This window comes from Aethalodelphis obliquidens, unplaced genomic scaffold (genome assembly GCF_003676395.1).
Source record: "Aethalodelphis obliquidens isolate GAN/ISIS:26980383/991018 unplaced genomic scaffold, ASM367639v1 scaffold2, whole genome shotgun sequence".
NCBI lineage: Eukaryota > Metazoa > Chordata > Mammalia > Artiodactyla > Delphinidae > Aethalodelphis > Aethalodelphis obliquidens.
The window spans coordinates 69,251,741-69,270,058 of record NW_020837946.1 but is presented as its reverse complement, the minus strand read 5'-3'; the positions used below and the strand labels follow the sequence as shown (position 1 = coordinate 69,270,058).

At 43.3% G+C, this 18,318-nt stretch overlaps 1 protein-coding gene across 6 annotated transcripts in view; it reads right to left on the bottom strand.

Moving 5' to 3' along the window:
- Positions 1-18,318, bottom strand: part of DPP4 (dipeptidyl peptidase 4) — a 77,191-nt gene that overhangs the window by 55,966 nt on the left and 2,907 nt on the right. The gene's annotated exons all lie outside the window — the stretch shown is intronic.

Below are 18,318 nucleotides of genomic sequence, written 5' to 3'. Positions count from 1 at the left end.
TTCCTTGAATTTGATTAAAGTTTACATGAAACCTTTCCCTTGGATTCTGTGACAGCCTCAGTCCTCCTCCTAACTCTCTGACCATTATTTTTCCATCTCCTACTTTGACTCTATTTTTCTCCACTGACCTGTAAGGCAGAAATGCTTTGATATTAGTCTTCAGCTTTCTCCTCCTCTCTCTCTACAGTTTTCCTTCCAGGGAACTCCAGAGAATGTGAGTGCCAGGGCTTCAGGCATACTTACCATTTAGATGAATGACAATATCTGCTCTCACTACCTTAGCCTACCGCACCCACGCTTACATTTCCAGTGCTTCTTAGTTGACTTGCCCCACTCTAACCCTATACAGACCCTGTCTAAAATAATTGTCTTCCTTCCAAAACTAGATTTCCACAGGAAATTTGTGTGGTTTTATATTCTGTTACTGAAGACGCCAATTCAAAGGCTGAAGATCATTTTGATGTCTCCCTCTTTTTTACCATCCCCTACAACCAGTCAACCCTATTGACTCTTCCTACGAAATCTCTTCTCCAGATATCCCTGCCATCAGGTTCTCCCAATCCAATTCCTGCCCTGCACCATCACCGGAACGATCTTTCTAAAATGCCACTTTCATTCTGGTGATCTCTTCCTCAAAAGCTTCCAATGAGTCCCCACGGTCTACAGGGAGATTCAGACTGCTTAGCCTGGCAGTTGCAGCCCCACAGTCTGATGTGAGACCTTTCCAGGCTTATTGTCACTCTCTCCCTGCAAGAACCTTCTAACCTAGTCGCACTGATCTGCCTACTGAACCCAGCAGATCTTCTTAGGCTTGTCTGACTCTACTCCTTGTCCTAAGCCACTTCCTGGCATGTCCTCAACTGCTTCCCCATCTGTCACAAGCCTCCCTCCTCCATTTCCCACCTCTGTCATGAAGACCTCAATTCGGCCTCTGACTTTTGCCCCCATGCTACTCATTGGGCTCCTGTCACTTACTAACTTGTGTTGATAACTATTTTTCCATTCGGCCTCTGACTTTTGCCCCCATGCTACTCATTGGGCTCCTGTCACTTACTAACTTGTGTTGATAACTATTTTTCCATGCCTGCCTGTGTAATCTACTCAGCTGGGCCATGTATTCTTTTGAAGACAGGGCTTTGGGTTTTTGTTCATTGGTTTGGGGTTTTTGTTTTCGTTTTTCATCAACCTTAGCATCTAGCACAGTTGTATGGCATAAAAGACACACAGAAAAAAAGTTTCTGTTGATTGGAGTAGGGCATCATCTTATAAGCACAGTCAAGCCAGTGTGATTCCTCTTCCTCAATCCCAGAGCCTCCACTGATGACAAATACCTTAAAGTCTTTTTCCAAACTCTCTACATTTTCCACGTACGTGTAAACATACACTCACAAGATCAGCCACTACCATAACATTCCTATAACTGCAGCTCTTTTCAGGGATTTCAAAGCCAGCAGTATCTTCTCGTGTTAATTTTTTACAGCCTGTGGAGAAGTAGATCTCGTACAGGAAATGCTCTTTCAAAAAGTGTTCTTGGGTTTCCCTGGTGGCGCAGTGGTTGAGAGTCTGCCTGCCGATGCAGGGGACGCGGGTTCGTGCCCCGATCCGGGAGGATCCCACGTGCCGCGGAGCGGCTGGGCCCGTGAGCCATGGCCGCTGAGCGTGCGCGTCCGGAGCCTGTGCTCTGCAACGGGAGAGGCCACACCAGTGAGAGGCCCGCGCACCGCAAAAAAAAAAAAAGTGTTCTTAAGGTTTTATTTCTTTGGATTTGATCTGATAACATAGTTTTGTTTCTGCCTATAAAACCTTCAGCTTCGATAGATAAAGTTGCTACCCTTTATTTTATTATTTTATTGATTTTGTTTAAGCCTAGTTTGTTAAGTAAAATATTCTTTTAAAAACTTTTGTTTTTCAATTCAATCCTGCATTTCTCCCCTGAAAGTTAATAAGATATTTGTGTTTGTTAGCAAAAATATAGCAAGTGAGTAAAGCCAGTCCTTGAGTTTAACCTTTAAATAAGAAGTAAAGCCTTGTGCTACAGAAAATAATATTTGACACTCATGTTGGACTACAAAATTACAAATCTGGATTTGTTCATTAAACACCCTCAGTTGTTTGTATTCATCCAATCATCCTATTATATAAAAATAGTTATAAAGCGAGTATCATTGTTGAGGATAAATACCCTGCTATCAAGAGCTATTAGTCTAAAATGAACATAAAACACATCCCCAAATTAGTACAAATCAAGGTATCAGTGGTAAGAGACATTCACAATCCTAATATTATCTGCTGATGTAGATGTTTAGATAGATCTGTAAATAGAAATAGATCAATTTATACACACACGCATATATTACAACCAACTGAATGTCTGTGTCCCCTCAAAATTCACATGTTGAAATCGTAACCGCCATATGATGGTATTAGGAGGGGGAGCCCTTGGTAGGTAATTCGATCATGAGTACTAATCCTCATGAGTGGGTTTAGTTTCCTTTAGAAAGTGACTCCAGAAAGCTCTCTCCCCACTTCTGCTATGTGAGGACACAGGAAACGGGTCCTCACCAGACACTAAACACCGAATCTGCTGGCATCTTGATCTTAGACTTCTAGCTTCCAGAACCGTGAGAAATAAATGTTTGTTGTTTAAGTCACCCAGTCTCTGCTGTCTTTATAACAGCATCCACACATACTAAGACATACATATCTATAACAAGACAGACATATCAACATAAAGTGTCTATCACTGACTCTTGATTTTGTGAGAATGAACTGCATACCTACAATATAGATCAGATACAGTGTTATCTCACATGAGGGTATTTGCCCAGGTTTTAAAGGACAACACACTTCAATCTGGAATAATAAAATAACGGAGACAAAAATCCCCTGTGAGGTCACCTGCTGCCCTGCATGCCGCTCTTCCTTGCTGGGCACTTACTTCTCCTGCCTCTTCGCCTCAGATGTCACTGGGCTCATCCTCTCATCAGGCCTCAGCCTTTCTAAACCCATCATCTCTGCCAGATTCAGACTCCCTTCTGCTCATAATGGGCTCAGCGTGATTTCGATCCATCTGCTGATGTTCAGATATCCATACTGATGCCAGGCCGTGTTCTTGCTATGGCCCAGGACATGGGTGCAAGGCCCGGGCCACCCTTGGCTTGTGTTACCCTCTCTCAGCTCCTTTACAACGACCTTCAAGCCGGGTTCCCTATCCTGGCTCCCCAGACCCCAAACACCACTGCAAAACTGGAACAAGCAGAGCAACAAATGTTCCTTGTTTTTTGCCTTGTCATTTGAAAAGCAGCGCAAACTGGAAGATGCTTTCGAAACATCTAGATAAGCGAGTTCTGTGAGACGTGAGTGCCAAGTCCAGGTTTTGACCTTTAGCAAGTTCATAGTTTACTGCCAAGTTACAACCTATTCTGTCAAACACCAGAGGACACGCCCATATTTCCCTTTCCTTGTCTGATTGCTCCCTGACAGGGCACCCGTGCAACAACAGATGAAGGTCTTGGGCTGCTAGTGTGGTCTTCCTGGTGGGCCTGGGACATATCGTTTATTTGACTTATCAGTTTAAAGCATTATGCTAGCCAAGCAGAGCAGCTAATCATATGTTACCCATCAGTTTCCACAGAAACTCCTAGATTCATGTCTCCTTGAATTTAAAAATCAAAAAACGGTTAACAGCTTTATACTTTACTGTTTTGCTGACACCAACTATTAGGTTGAACCCTATGAAAATGCCATTTTTATCAATCAAAAATGGCAGAATAACAGCTTTTAAAATGGTTCAACTTAACAATAATTTCTCATCAAAGTGTATGGTATCTTAATGAGCCCTGGTTGTAGGATCAAACTCTTTTCTGAATAAAAGGAATTCCAGAATTCTAAGTAAGAGAGTGGTGTCGTTCCACAGAATAGTCTTGTTTTAACCGATGGTTATTTTATGATTACAGGATATTTTGAATTTTTTTATATTCATTAATAATAACCTTTTTTGGTCTGTATGAAACTGTGATATAAAATATTTCTACCTCAGAAAGAGAAACTGTTTGGAGAAATAAATGGCTAATGAAATGCAACTAAAAGGAGAAGTGCTGTTTATAGCTCATAAACTCATAAAGTTGTTAAACATGGGGAATAGAGATCTGGTTATAGAGTTCTTGTGTTCCATATGCTAATCAGTTAATATTTTATATTGATGCTAAGGAAATAAAATGAGTGTTACTTTACAATTTGCTCTAGCAAAATAGCAGCCTTGACATTGGGACAGAGGAAGAGAAATCAAGAAGGCAGAAGAAGAAATTGACTGGAAAGCTGCTCACATCCTTTATCCTCCAGCAGCACACGCGGGCTGCTACCCATCACCGATGATTCAACAAATACCAATAAGGGGTTGGGTCCCTGGTGGCTTTGAAATCAGAGAGCCTGAATTTGAACCCAGGCCTAATTCTTGCACGGGAGCCTTAGGAAAGTTACTGAATCTTTCAAAACCTCAACTTTGTAATCTATAAAATGATAATAATAGCACTATCTAGCCCCTAGGGATCTGCCATGATGAAATGAGATAATGTATGCAAAGTTCTTAGCTCAGGATTTAAAATGTAGGAAGCCCTCCAGATAGGTCAAACTATTTATTATTATTTTGTTCCAAGCATGTGCTAGGCAATCAGGATACAAAGATGAAAGAGTCTCTCCCTTGGAGTACCTAGCAGTGCTGCTGAGATGAGGAATTTCACTGCAATAAAATAATAGCTAATTAACTTTCACTGTGTTCAAATCCCAAACGATCCTAACAAGAAAGCATAAGAGCATCACGTTGAGAAAGCATCTAGGATAAGTACAATTGAATCATTTGCTAAGTACTGACGAGCATCACTTCCTCCTTCGACAAGTTTAATACCATCCACAGCGTTCACATGGAGGGAACATGTTGGACTTGAGAGGAATTGGAGGAATTGTGAAAAGTGATACTTCTCTGATTACTATACACAGGAGACATTAAAATATAATCACTATCACCAGATTTCCCTTCTCAATAAGAGAAACATCTCAGGGACATCAAGTGCATCTGATAAATGCATTGCCATTGAGCTGGAGCCCTTGAACCTGGGGCTGTGTGCTCTAAGCATTTACTCAAAGATCAGAGTGTCAGATGACCAAACTTTTGTTAGGGATGTAATCGCTATATTTTCAAAGGTCTACTCTGAAAGGCCAACCAACTGGTACCATGCACATTTTCCGGAACAGCAAACATTTGGAAAAAAGGAAACAACGAGGGGTTGTCTGTGTCGTGACTCCGCCCTCCTTCTCCTCTTTTCCCTCCACTCCATCTGCTCTGGCCTCCCCGCTCTTCCTCAGACACACTGGGCCCACTTCTGCCTCAGAGACTTTGAATTTGCTACACCCTCTGCCTGGAATATTCTTCCCCTCCGATGTGCCCAAAGCTTGTTCCCTACCTCCTTTAGGTCTTTCTTTAAATGTCACCTTCCTTTCCTGGACTAACATTTACAACCCCATGGTTAAGAAATTCTCTTTGTATCGCCCTTCCCGGCTTGACATTTTTTTTCCTCAGCAGTGATGCCGTCTAACGTACTCTAGTTTTTACTTGTTTATCATCTGCCTCTCTGGACTGTCTGTGAGCTCCAGGAGGATTGTGTTTTGTTACGTTTTGTTTGCTAGTTATCTCAGCACGGCCTAGATGGTGCCTGGCTGTAGAAGGTATAAATATTTGTCAGATGAAAAGATAAAAGCCAGACAACATAAACAGGAGAGCACAAACACGGGAACACAGCTCTAGATGTGAGCGTCGTGAACTCCAAGAGACTGGTAAGTAGGAAAGCAGTGCACTGGGCCAGCTGGGTCTAAATAGAGTGAGGACAGGAGCCTCAGGCTCCAGCCTTCCACTCGCTGTCACCAGGCATGCTCACTTCTCTACGCCTGTGACCGTAATTTACCTGTTGTCTATCAGCTCAAACACACACTTCTATCCTTTGCTCAGTAGTGCTGGGAAGGGGGTCTACAGCTGTGTTTCCCAGACCCCTTCCTCTGTAGGCTTCCTGTTAGGTCCTGCCGATAGGGAAACACAGAGGAGTGTAGTCAGTAGGACAGGAGGAGGGACTCCCTTTATCTTGCTGTCCTGTCAGCAGGTGCCCCGAGGGAGCACCTGTCCCAGCCTCCTGCTTTTCTTTTTATACCTGAACCTGTTGCATCCTGCCTCTCAGTTGCATGCCTCACACATCTTGGAGCTTAGAGCCCAGAACTTCTATGTCCCTCTTCTCCTTTTTCCCAAGCCCTAGAGATAGCTTCTTCCTACAGCTCCTGTCTCTCACTTACCTCATATTTTTTTCTTTTGCTCTTTAATTTGTGTAATCAATTTTTATATCAAATTTCTCTGCTGAAACATCTAGTGCGATTTCAATGTTCATCACGTCTCTGTGAGGATTTACACAACTTACCTGTAAAATAAGAAGGTCTCTTTCGGCCGTAAGATAACAATATCTAGACCTGGGGTTGGCAAACTTTTTCTTATAGGGCCAGATGGTAAATATTTTAGCTTTGCAACTCCTAAAGTCGGCCATTGTAGCCTGAAAACAGCCACAGACAACATCTAAATGAATAGAAAAGGCTGTATTCCGAATAAAACTTAATTTACAAAATTAAGCAGCCAGCCCTGACTGTAGCTTGACGACCCCATCTAGACATTCCTCAGAATGGTCAGCAACACGAAAACAAAAAGCTCCCAAGACCAGTTTGAAAGACAGATGCTGAGACTGAAATTCTAACTGCCTTGAAACAATATGAATATCAACATAAGATTCCAAGATATACGGCAGAGAAGTGAAAGTGGGCAGAATATTCATGTCTCAAACTTCAGGTCAAGATGAAGATGTCTACGGCCACTGGTGAAGAAATGCAAGGCCAAAGGGACTGCCTGAACTAAATCCAGTTCACCCTGCCCTCACCCCAGTGAAGAGCCAGGAGGTTCAGCGCATATAGGAAGCCAGCACTAAACAGGGCATCAGGATGGCTTTATTCCTTTTTGAAATGGAAATTGCCCTATTTTTTTTTTTTTCCGGTACACGGGCCTCTCACTGTTGTGGCCTCTCCCGTTGCGGAGCACAGGCTCCAGACGCGCAGGCTCAGCGGCCATGGCTCACGGGCCCAGCCGCTCCGCGGCATGTGGGATCTTCCCGGACCGGGGCACGAACCCGCGTCCCCTGCATCGGCAGGCGGACTTTCAACCACTGCGCCACCAGGGAAGCCCTGCTCTATTTTTTTATTCTGATTATAGTTACTCCCTCACCCCTCGTTAGGACTCTTCTGGGAATAATCAGGACTGGGTAACAGGGGCCATAATTACTATTGACAAGGCTTTTACACCCCACTGTGTCCACTGACATTAAGCCAGTGTAATCCAACGGGATGAGAAACAGCGGAAAGGTGGAAACGTCTTAACTGTATAAATAAATGACCCACAGGCCCGTGAAACAAGCAACTATTTTAGCAAAGGGCTGGTTTTGAGCAGCAGTAGTTGTCGTGAGACATCACTGGGAGGTCACAGTGAAAGCTAGAAATGATTAGTTTGGAGAGAAAACTGATTAGAGAACATCAGCATTTGGGGAAGCTGAAAGCTCTAATACCAAGTCACTGAAGAACTTTCCAGAAAGATTTACAGGCATTATCAACAAGGCTACTCTCTGTGACAACTGTTTGTCTGCCAGGAGGTGAGGAAAACGATCACTGGAAAACAAAACTGCCATAGAAATTGCCCTTTCCAGCATTCACCCAGCAGAACTTTCAGGAGTGTGAAACAAGTATTATTATAATGCCTGTCTCTGGGACTGTTAACAAAATGTTTTTTAATTAAAAATATATAAAAAGTAGTCATGACAGATACTTATAGAGACCTTCCAATGTGCTGGGCTATTCTAGGCATTGTACACTTATTAACTTATTTTCATCCCAATTTTACAGGTAAGGAAACTGAGATGCAGATAGTAACCAGACTCAAGTCTCATGACTAGTAAGCCCTAGGCCATAGGGTTCTGAAGCCTGCGGTTATAACCACTGCTCTGAACAACCTAAGTATGCAGCAGAGTGAGGTACATGGTAAATGCTTGTTGGCAGTTTTTGTGAGTTAGCATAGATGGATTAGACTTTCTGGAAGTGTCTGGATTCAATCTTGGCAAATAATCTAAACAGGCAGCTTGGTAGTATCATTTGGACCTGGGACAGTTGGTAGGTTACATTAGAACATAATTTGTTCTAGTGTTCCGAAGTCAGAGGGGCATCAATTCTTTCTGAAAACCCTAGAATTTTCTCTCTGGAGTGTTATTAAGGATGGCAACTCTGTGACACTTTCTGAGAAAGAAGGTTGTACTCCCCTCCTCCTCTCTTCCATGGTACAACTGGTAACTCTCATCATCTTTTCCCTACACTCATAAAAAGTAGCCATGCAAGCTTTATAATAGGTTTCTTTTCTCCCCCCACACCTTTTTTTTTTTCATGTTTCCTAGATCTTAAACATAAAATCTTGAATAACTCAGGCCCTGCAGTACACATTTTCAAAAGAGTGGGAACTTGTCCGATGAAAAGATTCAGCGATTCCTCCTTTAGAGCCACCACAGGGGCTTGTTTGTTACTCTGCTTTCCACTCCTGTCTGTCCCTTCCTCCACTCTCTAACCCTTCCCTCAGCACTCGGTGGCAGAAGCGGACCTGCCCCGGGCCTCAGATCCTGGCCCTCTTGATTTCTTAGGGGCTCTGTTTCATCTCTTCTCCCTCCATCTCCATCTCTTCTCAGTATCTTCATTTCGTCCATAAGCATGCACAGGGTGTACCCATATCAAATAAATACTTACTGACCCTGTGGGCTCCGGCAGCCATCTTCCCATTTCTCTTCTTGTATTTATCAGCCTACTTCTCAAATAAACAATCCGCATCTGTGGCCTTCAGTTTTTCATGGTCCCTCCTCATGCCTCTGGAACTACCCCTCACTCCGTACACTACACTTTGCTACAACAACATCTTCTTCAATGCTTATTTTCTATACCATATAGTTTGCCAATTAATCAAGTAATCTTCTATCATTAGGTAAATATTTAATCTGAACAGTCATGTCTCCACTGGTCTGTAAGTAAGCTGAAAGGATGAATTTATTTTATCAAACAGCTGCTGGCACTATACTCTACAAATAAGTATGCGTGATCTAGTAGTGGATGACTTGACCCCATAGTTAGGAATATAAGAATTTTAATCAGAATTAAAGTAACATTAAAAAATGTTCATCAAAAATATGTTTTTACATGAGCTCTAAGATAATTTCTTTAATTCACCAAATGTTTGTCAAGCTGTACTGGGTTGAATAGTTTCCCCACCCCCCAAAATTCATGTCCACTGGGAACCTCAGAAAGTGACCTTATTTGGAAATAGGGGTTTTGTAGATGTAATTAGTTAAGATGAGGTCGTACGGGATTAGGGAGCGTCCTTATAAGAAGGTCATGCAAAGATATGCTTTTGCTGACTTGGAAAATGAAGAGGACCATGTGGAGACAGAAGGGGAAGAAGGCTATGTGACAATGAAAGGAGAAATTGGAGTCATAAAGCTACAAGTCAAGGTGGTTGCCAGTAACCACCAGAAGCTGGAGGAAGCAAAGAAGGATTCTTTCCTGGAGCCTTCAGAGGGAGCGTGGCCCTGACGACACCTTGATTTTGGACTTCTGGGCTTCATAACTGTGGAAGAATAAATTTTTGTTGTTTTAAGCCACTCAGTGTATGGTATTTGTTACGACAGCTCTAGGAAAGCACCCACTCTGTTCTTCAATGTTCTGAGCACTAGAGATATGAGTGAACAAAACATAAAAAATTCTTGCCCTCATGAAGCTTACATTCTAATGGGGGGGAGACATAGGAGCAAACAGTAAATAAATAATGCCTTATGTTAGGAGGTTAAGTGTCACGGTTAAGTGCTAGAGAAACTCTGCTTTTTAAGGGCTCATGTGATTAGATCAGGCTCACCCAGGTCATCTTCCTTTCTTAAAGCTGATTATGCCATCATATAATGTCACCTAACCACCAGGATAAAATCCATTATATCCACAATCTCAGAGATTAGGTAGAGATTAGCACACGGGGCAGGGAGGAAATCTGGGGAATCAGTTTAGAATTCTGTCTATCACAGTTATCTTGCCAGCTGTATTGAGAATACACTGCAGGGAGTAAGAAGAGAAATAGGGAGATTTTGCAATAATGCAGGTGAAAGGTGATGGCGTCTTGGACTAGGGTGGTAGTAGTGGAGGTGCTGAGATACGGCCAAATTCTGAAAGAACATGAAGGTAGAAGTGATAGGATTTGCTGACCGATTGGATGTTGAGTGTGAACAAGGGAGAGGAGTTGAGAACTGCATGCATTTTGGCCTCAGTAACTGAAAAACAAATGAATTGCTATTTGCTGAGACCAGATGTATTAAGGGAGGAATAAGTTTGAGGGGATTAAAAAGTTTTGGGAGATGTTACTTTGAGATGCTAATAGCATCAAAATGGAGATGTCCACTTAATAGTTGCACGTATGCATATAGAGTTCAGGAAAGAGGTCTGGTCTGGAGATATAAATTTGGGTGTTGTTGTCAGGTTATAGATGGTGTTTAAGGCCATGGGAGTAGATGAGATCACCTGGGGGAAAGAAGGAAGAGGTTCTAGGATGAAGCCTTGGAGTCCAAGGTCAGAAGTCAGACATGACACGGGAAGGGGGAAGGGTAAGCTGGGACGAAGTAAGAGAGTGGCATGGACATATATACACTACCAAATGTAAAATAGATAGCTAGTGGGAAGCAACTGCATAGCACAGGGAGATCAGGTCAGTGCTTTGTGACCCCCTAGAGGGGTGGGAGGGAGATGCAAGAGGGAGGAGATATGGGGATATATGTATATGTATAGCTGATTCACTTTGTTATAAAGCAGAAACTAACACACCATTGTAAAGCAACTATACTCCAATAAAGATGTTAAAAATAGAAGTCAGACAGGAGTAGGAGCCCCTACAGAGAATGGGAGGGAGCATGTGGAGGTGCAGAAGGAAAAATCTAGGAGAGAGTGGAAACACAGAGGAGGGGAGAAGAAGCATGATCAACTGACAGGGAATGGGAGACTCAGAGGGAGAACTGAGCCCTGGACTCAGCAACACAGAGGTTAGGGACTTTGACGCGAGCAGAGCCAAACATTTTAGTGACGGGTGAGGATAAACCTCATGCCAGTGAGTTTAAGAGGGAGCGGGAGAGGAACAGCAGACAAAGAAAATAGAAAACTCTTCCAGGAGTTTTTTGGTAAAGGGAGCAGGGCAAGGGACTGGGAGGTGGGCAGGTATGTGGGGTACAGAGAGGATCTTCCTCTCTCCCTCCTTCCCTCCCTCCCTCCTTCCCTCCCTCCCTCCTTCCCTCCCTCCCTTTCTTTCAGGATGTGAGAGATTTACAGCTTATTTATATAGAGAGGGGGAAATGACAGTGCAGTGGGCAGAGGAAATAGCTGCAGCCACACCTCTTAGTAAGTGAAAGAGGATGAGGTCAGTGTACAAAGAAGGGTTTGGCCTTGGGCAGGTGCTGAGAGGGGGCTGGTGGGAATTGAGGACCTTCTCTCCTAATAGCCTTAGTTTTCTCCTTAAAATAGAAAGCAAGGTTGGCTGTAAGCTGAGAATGACCGTGGGGAGGTGCTGGAGGTCTGGGGAGAGGAGACACATGAGTACGCGAGGGAGCAGCGGGGGAGCACGGGGTAGGGGTCGGGGCGTGGGGATCACCAGCTAGTACGAAGGGGCTGCTTGATTTTTGTGGAGTTCAGGATTTTCTTTTCAGTCCAGTCAAACCATTTTAATCTTAATGAAATGATTACCATGTAGATTATTTCAAATGCTACTTTCCTGGGTCAATTTTTACAGGTCTAACTTTTACCATGTATTTTTAAACTTCTTTACGTTGACTGTTTTGTTTTATGTTAACTGTTTCTGCCACATTTTCCCATTATGAACTGGATAAAATACAACAGTTTATATGAGAAAATTGAGAGTAGTTTCCCTCAGATGTTTCTGACCCCCTCCATTTTCTCAGATTTGTATCTTAAATGTTGCAAACTCAATTCTTCCCTATTCTCAATCATTTTGGATAACAACAGAAAGCAAGTGCTGGGCTCAAAATGCCTTCAGGACCAAAAAGGCAGCGTCAAAACACCCTGCTTTACAATAAACTCATTTGGTTAGGAAGGAAAGTGAGAAGAGAGAGAGAGAGTTATATGATTGGATTCTTTGGAGATCAGAGCTGGCTTGACATCTATTTTCTTTTGTTAGTAAATTAAATTTTTCCAATGTAATGAAAAATGAGCAATCATAAACTATCTGATACACTTGCATAGACCTCCCATCTCTTCCTTTTAGAATCTCCAGTTCAACTTAGGTAATTCCCTTTCCCCTTCCAAGGGCTGAGGAAGGAGCTCCCTCCTGGTCCCAGAAAGGTGAGTCTTGGTTAATCTAGTCCAAGCTTGGTAATCCTTTCCCCTTGCCAGAGATGGGTTTAGAATAGACAAATGACCCAGATCTGGCCAAGGAGACACGAGGGAAAGCCTGCCTTGGGCCAGGGAACTTGTGGAAGTAGTTTTCCTCCCTGACAGAACAGACTATGAATGAGGAACAGCATCCTCCCTGCCTTGTGAAATGGCTGTGTGACAAATGAGGCATTGCAGCAGCAGTCATGCTCGACCCGAGAGGACAAGCTTGAGAACGAAAGTAACAGTGTGAGACCAGCAGAGCTGAAAGACGCAGAGACTCTGGGCGCTGGAGGAAGCTGTGGGACCACTGCGTTAACAAACTCTAGAACTGCCCTACCTCTGCACTTCCAATTACGGATGTTAACAATAAGAGTCTATAGTTTAAACAACTTTGGGCCAGGTATTCTGTTACGTGCAGCCAAAAGTATTCTCTCTGACGTAAACTGCATACAGAATCGGGGGTCGGGGCTGTCGGAAAGGTTGTATTCAGGCCCGTTAATTATTAACCCTTTAAGCTTGGTTGGTTTCCATATATGAACTTCCCTGGGCAGCATTTATCATGTTCTCTTTACAGCTTCCACAGCACTTTGATCATTTACTAGAAGGACACTTAGCTCTTTTTATTATAGTTCATGTTTATGTTTCCTTTAAGATTAAGAATTATTTGAGGACAAGGGCCATGTGTATTATTTTTATATTTCCAGGGACCAACAAAGTGCCTAACGTAGAAAATGTTCAATAAATATTTGCTGAATTAGAGAATTACCTTCTGCTGACATGCTGGGTGCATGATGTAGAAGGTCCTCCCCGAGACCTGCCTTGGAAAGAGGAAGTGTATCCAGTACGATGAGGGAACTGGAGGGACCACTGCAGATTAGCTCTTCTGGGAAGGATAGAGCCATGAGGGCAAGAAAAATGTCTCCACTTGGGCTAGCCAGCCGACTGTTCAAGGAGTCATCCTTATCTCTGCTCCTTCCCGTGCTAACACCCTGTCCAAGCTGGCATCATCTCTCACCTGGATAATCCACTTCCCACCCTCCACCATTATCTATACCAGAGTCAGAGGCATTTTAGAAAGAGAAACAAGATCATGCCACACTCATGCTTGAAACAGAGAAACTCCCTCTTGTGTCCCTCCATCCTCTTGACCACACTTTATTTTTGTCCTAGCCTGTATCACTGTCTGAAAGTACTCAGACAGTACTCAGCTTGCCTACTATCTGCCCGCCCCATGACTGTAAAGGCCCATGGGAGCAGGCTCTTTGCCTCTACTGTTCAGAGCCTCATCCCTTGTACCTGCAACAACAGCTGCCATGCAGTAAGCATTCAGTACACACAGGAAAGTTCACAAATATCGCCTCTGGCCTTAGCCCTTCAAAGGCTTTAAATCTCATACAACAAGAGTTTCCTGCCTGGAATAAAAGAATAAAGGAAAATAATAGGGAAATGGGAGCCATCCATGATATTCATGGACCTGAGCAGGTCTGGCTTTAAAACAACTGAGGAGAATAAGAAGATGGGGTCCCAGCCCCACAGAGACGGTGTTAAGGATGCAGGGGCCACCCAGCCAGCTGGGCGGGACCCACAGTTAAGTCAGGGAAGGGGTGGGTGGTGTTACCCACTTAATATTCACCCCCCTTGCCCTTCTTTCTCTGTTGCACATCCTAAGCCACCTTGGCCCTCAGGTTGCTGGGAACAAAGTCCCTGCTGGCTTTGGCTCTGCCTTAAATTACCTTGGCTTCCTGGGCCTTAGATGCTGAAACACGTGACCTAAGCTCATGGGTCTACTTGCTTCCCCAGTGGACCAAATAATGAAGAAATGTGCTCATTAATGTGGACAGTTAACGAAAGCAAATGGTTTATCATTAAGTTTGAAGAAATCTCCTAGGAAGTTATAATTTTGAAGTACCATACAAAACTGCAAAACTAAAACAGCTAACACAGAAGTGCTAATTTTGTGGTTTCAGTTTGCTCTCTGAGAGACACGCCCTTTTGGGGAAGTCATAATGGACCTGTGAAGACTAAAGGTGAAAATATTTACAAGATAATTGATTTACAATAATGCAAGGGTTAGCATCAAGCCATAAAGCAGTGATTAATCTTTTTTTTAATAGGTTCCTTTTTTTTTTTTATAAGATGTTGGGGGTAGGAGTTTATTAATTAATTTATTTATTTTTGCTGTGTTGGGTCTTCGTTTCTGCGAGAGGGCTTTCTCTAGTTGTGGCAAGCGGGGGCCACTCTTCATCGCGGTGCGCGGGCCTCTCACTATCGCAGCCTCTCTTGTTGAGGAGCACAGGCTCCAGACACGCAGGCTCAGTAGTTGTGGCTCACAGGCCTAGTGGCTCCGCGGCATGTGGGATCCTTCCAGACCAGGGCTCAAACCCATGTTCCCTGCATTAGCAGGCAGATTCTCAACCACTGCGCCACCAGGGAAGCCTGATTAATCTTTAAGTTACAAAAGTTTCCACCAAAACATTTCTCTAAAACAGTTATTCATGGAAACCAGCAGACTCAGGGAAGGCTAGAAGTTACAAGATTTGAATTCCCAAGTTCTAGTACTTCCTCACAAAGCACTAAACTTTTATACCTCAGTTTCTTAAGGGTAACAAGTCAGGAAATTAATACCTCCTCTGACGTGGATTGTTTTGTGAGGATCAGATGAAATAACACGGTATACACTGGAAACAAAACAAGTGTAATCCAGTGCAAGTACTCAATCTGCATCTGCTACTGCCACTGAAAACACTTAATAAGACCAGTCAAAAGAGTGGGATGTCAGTCCTGGGCTGGAAGTTGTTGCTCCTCTACAGCTCTGTGTAGGAATAGAGGCAGCAGCAGGCACTTTTTCCCAGAACACTGGCACCCAGGGATTAGCAGTCATGAAATTAAATATAGGCATATAAATAGGAAGTTGTAACATTTATGCTAATATGGCCACATTAACTTTATACCTGATCACAAAGTACCAGCTCTAGAGGCACGGTGCCTTAGCGTGAAACGCCAACTCTGTGAAACTTTGAGCAAGTTCCTTAACTTTGGTAGCCAGCCTCCAAGATGGCCCCAATGATCTCCACCCCAATATTCATGCCCTTGTGTAACGCCCTCTCACTTTGTATCAGGGTTGCTTTGTGTGACCAATAGAATACGGCAGAAGTGATAGCACATCACCTCTGAGGCTAGGTCAAAAAAGCTCTGAGGCTCCCTACTCAGTTGCTGTCTTATATCCTTCATTCTAAGGGAAGACAGCTGCCCTGGCACCCTTTGGAAAAACCCATCCTTTACGGGGGACTGAGGCCTCTGGCTAACAGCCACGTGAGAGAGCTTGGAAGGAGATCCCCCAGCCCTAGTCAAGCCTTCAGATGATATCTTGACTGAAGCAGCATGAGGGACCTTCAGCCAGAAACAGCCAGCTAAGGCTCTGACAGATTCCTGACCCATAGAGACTGTGAGATAACACATATTTGTTGTTTTAAGTCTGAGAACAATTCATTATGCAGTAATAAATAACTAAAGCACCCTCTCAAGGTTTCTGTAAATCTTCTGTAAAAGTGGAGACAATAACCTCTCTCAAAGGGTTGCTATAAGGATCAAAGGAGAAGTGTATTGAAAGCCCTCAGCCCAATACCTGGCACAGAGTGAATCCGTGTTGGTTATTATTACATCTTTGTGCCTTCTCTTCCTCAAGGAAGGGGGTCCTGCAGGTACTTACAGTTACATTCCTTAGGCTCAGCACTTTGTTAAGTCTTAAAATTTCAAGTACACTGATCCAGCTCTAGCCAGTCTCTTGATGTCATTTTTCTCTAAGCATCAGTTGGGCAAAGAGTCTTCCCTTTTTCTCTCTGATCGCTTTTAAGATGAGAGGCAAGATGCCTAAGATAGAGAAATTTAAGGATATGCTATAGCTGGGACACCAAAAGCCAAAATAGCTGGCCTGAAAAAGATCAACCCACTGACCTCAGGAGCACTCGGCAAAGCTTGATAACTGAGCGAGCTGGAGTCAACTCGAGCTTTTACAGGGCTCTCTGTTTAGAACCTGGCCTCTGAAATATACAAAGCTTTCATTCAGGCTCATTTCTGTGCTTTTAAACCTGGAATAGATCCTGGACTTCCTCAGGCAAACTTCATAGATGTTATCTTTTCTTTCTCTGATTATTCCTGTCTCCTTCACATTTGGGTTTTCTTTTATTACTGGTGGATGGCTAAGCAGTCAAATTTCCTATGTGCTGAAAGAAGGTATTGAGGAAATTTACTGCTACAGCAGTGGAAAGAACACAAGAAGAACAGATATGTCTCTGTCCCATAACAAAACCCAATAAGAAAACTCTCTTGACAAATGACAAAACTCAATAATGAAACTATTTGACAGTTATTTTAAAAACTCTGCCTAGGGCTTCCCTGGTGGCGCAGTGGTTGAGAGTCTGCCTGCCGATACAGGGGACACGGGTTCGTGCCCCGGCCTGGGAAGATCCCACATGCCGCAGAGCGGCTGGGCCCGTGAGCCATGGCCGCTGAGCGTGCGCGTCCGGAGCCTGTGCTCTGCAACGGGAGAGGCCACAGCGGTGAGAGGCCCGCGAACCACAAAAAACAAACAAACAAACAAAAAACTCAGCCTATAATATGATGTAAAGAGGGAATTAAAGGGATCACAAATGCTGACTGAGAAGGTTTTATTGCCTCTAGGCCAAGAAGATTTCTACAATTCCAATGTGAGTAAATTATTTTTATACATTTTATTGCTGATTCTCTGAGAAACTGAATGTCCAAATACGCAATATCCTTCTCTACTAGGATACTTGAGGGATTTAAAACAAAATACGATCCTTTATCATATATACAGAAGGAGATGAACTTTTAATTTTGCTTTGTGAAATGCATAATTCCTGACCTCGAGGAGTTTTTATTCTAAAACAATTCATTAACAGTATTAAGCTTACACCTCCATCTCTCTCTGTCTCGGTCTCTCTCTCTCTACTCCGGGTGTGTCCAGAGTCCTGCTAAAGTCAGCTTTTCATACGGAAACACTTAACCTTTAAACCAACCTCTCAAGGGATGAACCTGGGTTTGCTCATTTCTTCCTCTTTTTTTCTTAGCTCTTTATTTCTTTGCTTTCCACACAATCTAAGACTTTGTTTTGTTGTTCTATCAAAATCTTTCTTCCTTTCCTCCTTCCTTCTTTCTCTTCTTCCCCCCCCTTTCCTTTCCTTTCCATTTATATTTCCTCCCACCTCCCTTCCTCTCTTCCTTTCTGGTTTTGATTGACTTGAAAACCTAGATCGACAATATGAAGGACACTTCTTGGGTGATGGCTCTGGATCCTTTGTAAAAAGACTGTCCCTCATTGTGGCACAGCCCAGGAATGGTATTGCTGATTTAGCAAAAATACTGCATTCCTAAGCTTTTATCTTTGTTCCTTATGATAAGGCTGGAGTTGAAGCAAGATAATTTCCCTTTTCTCCTCAAATATACATACATTCCTATTAAGAAATGCAAGAAGAGAAATAACTTATTGTGTAAGTGTAAATAAAACACACAGTGAAACCACATCTCCACCCAGTATTCCAAGAGGCCTTCTTAGCCACCCTACCCCCTTACTCCCTATGTTTCCAATTACGGAAGTCTATAGCTTCCAAATGCTGCTCTGTGCCATCAGTCTCCTGGGATACTTCCCTTGCTTCCTCTCCAGCCTTGCCCCATGTCAGCCCACCTTCCCACTGTCATGCCCCACAGTTCAGGCATGCTAGAGTTATCCATCATCTACAGGTTAAAGCCCTGCTGCTCACACTTCTCTCT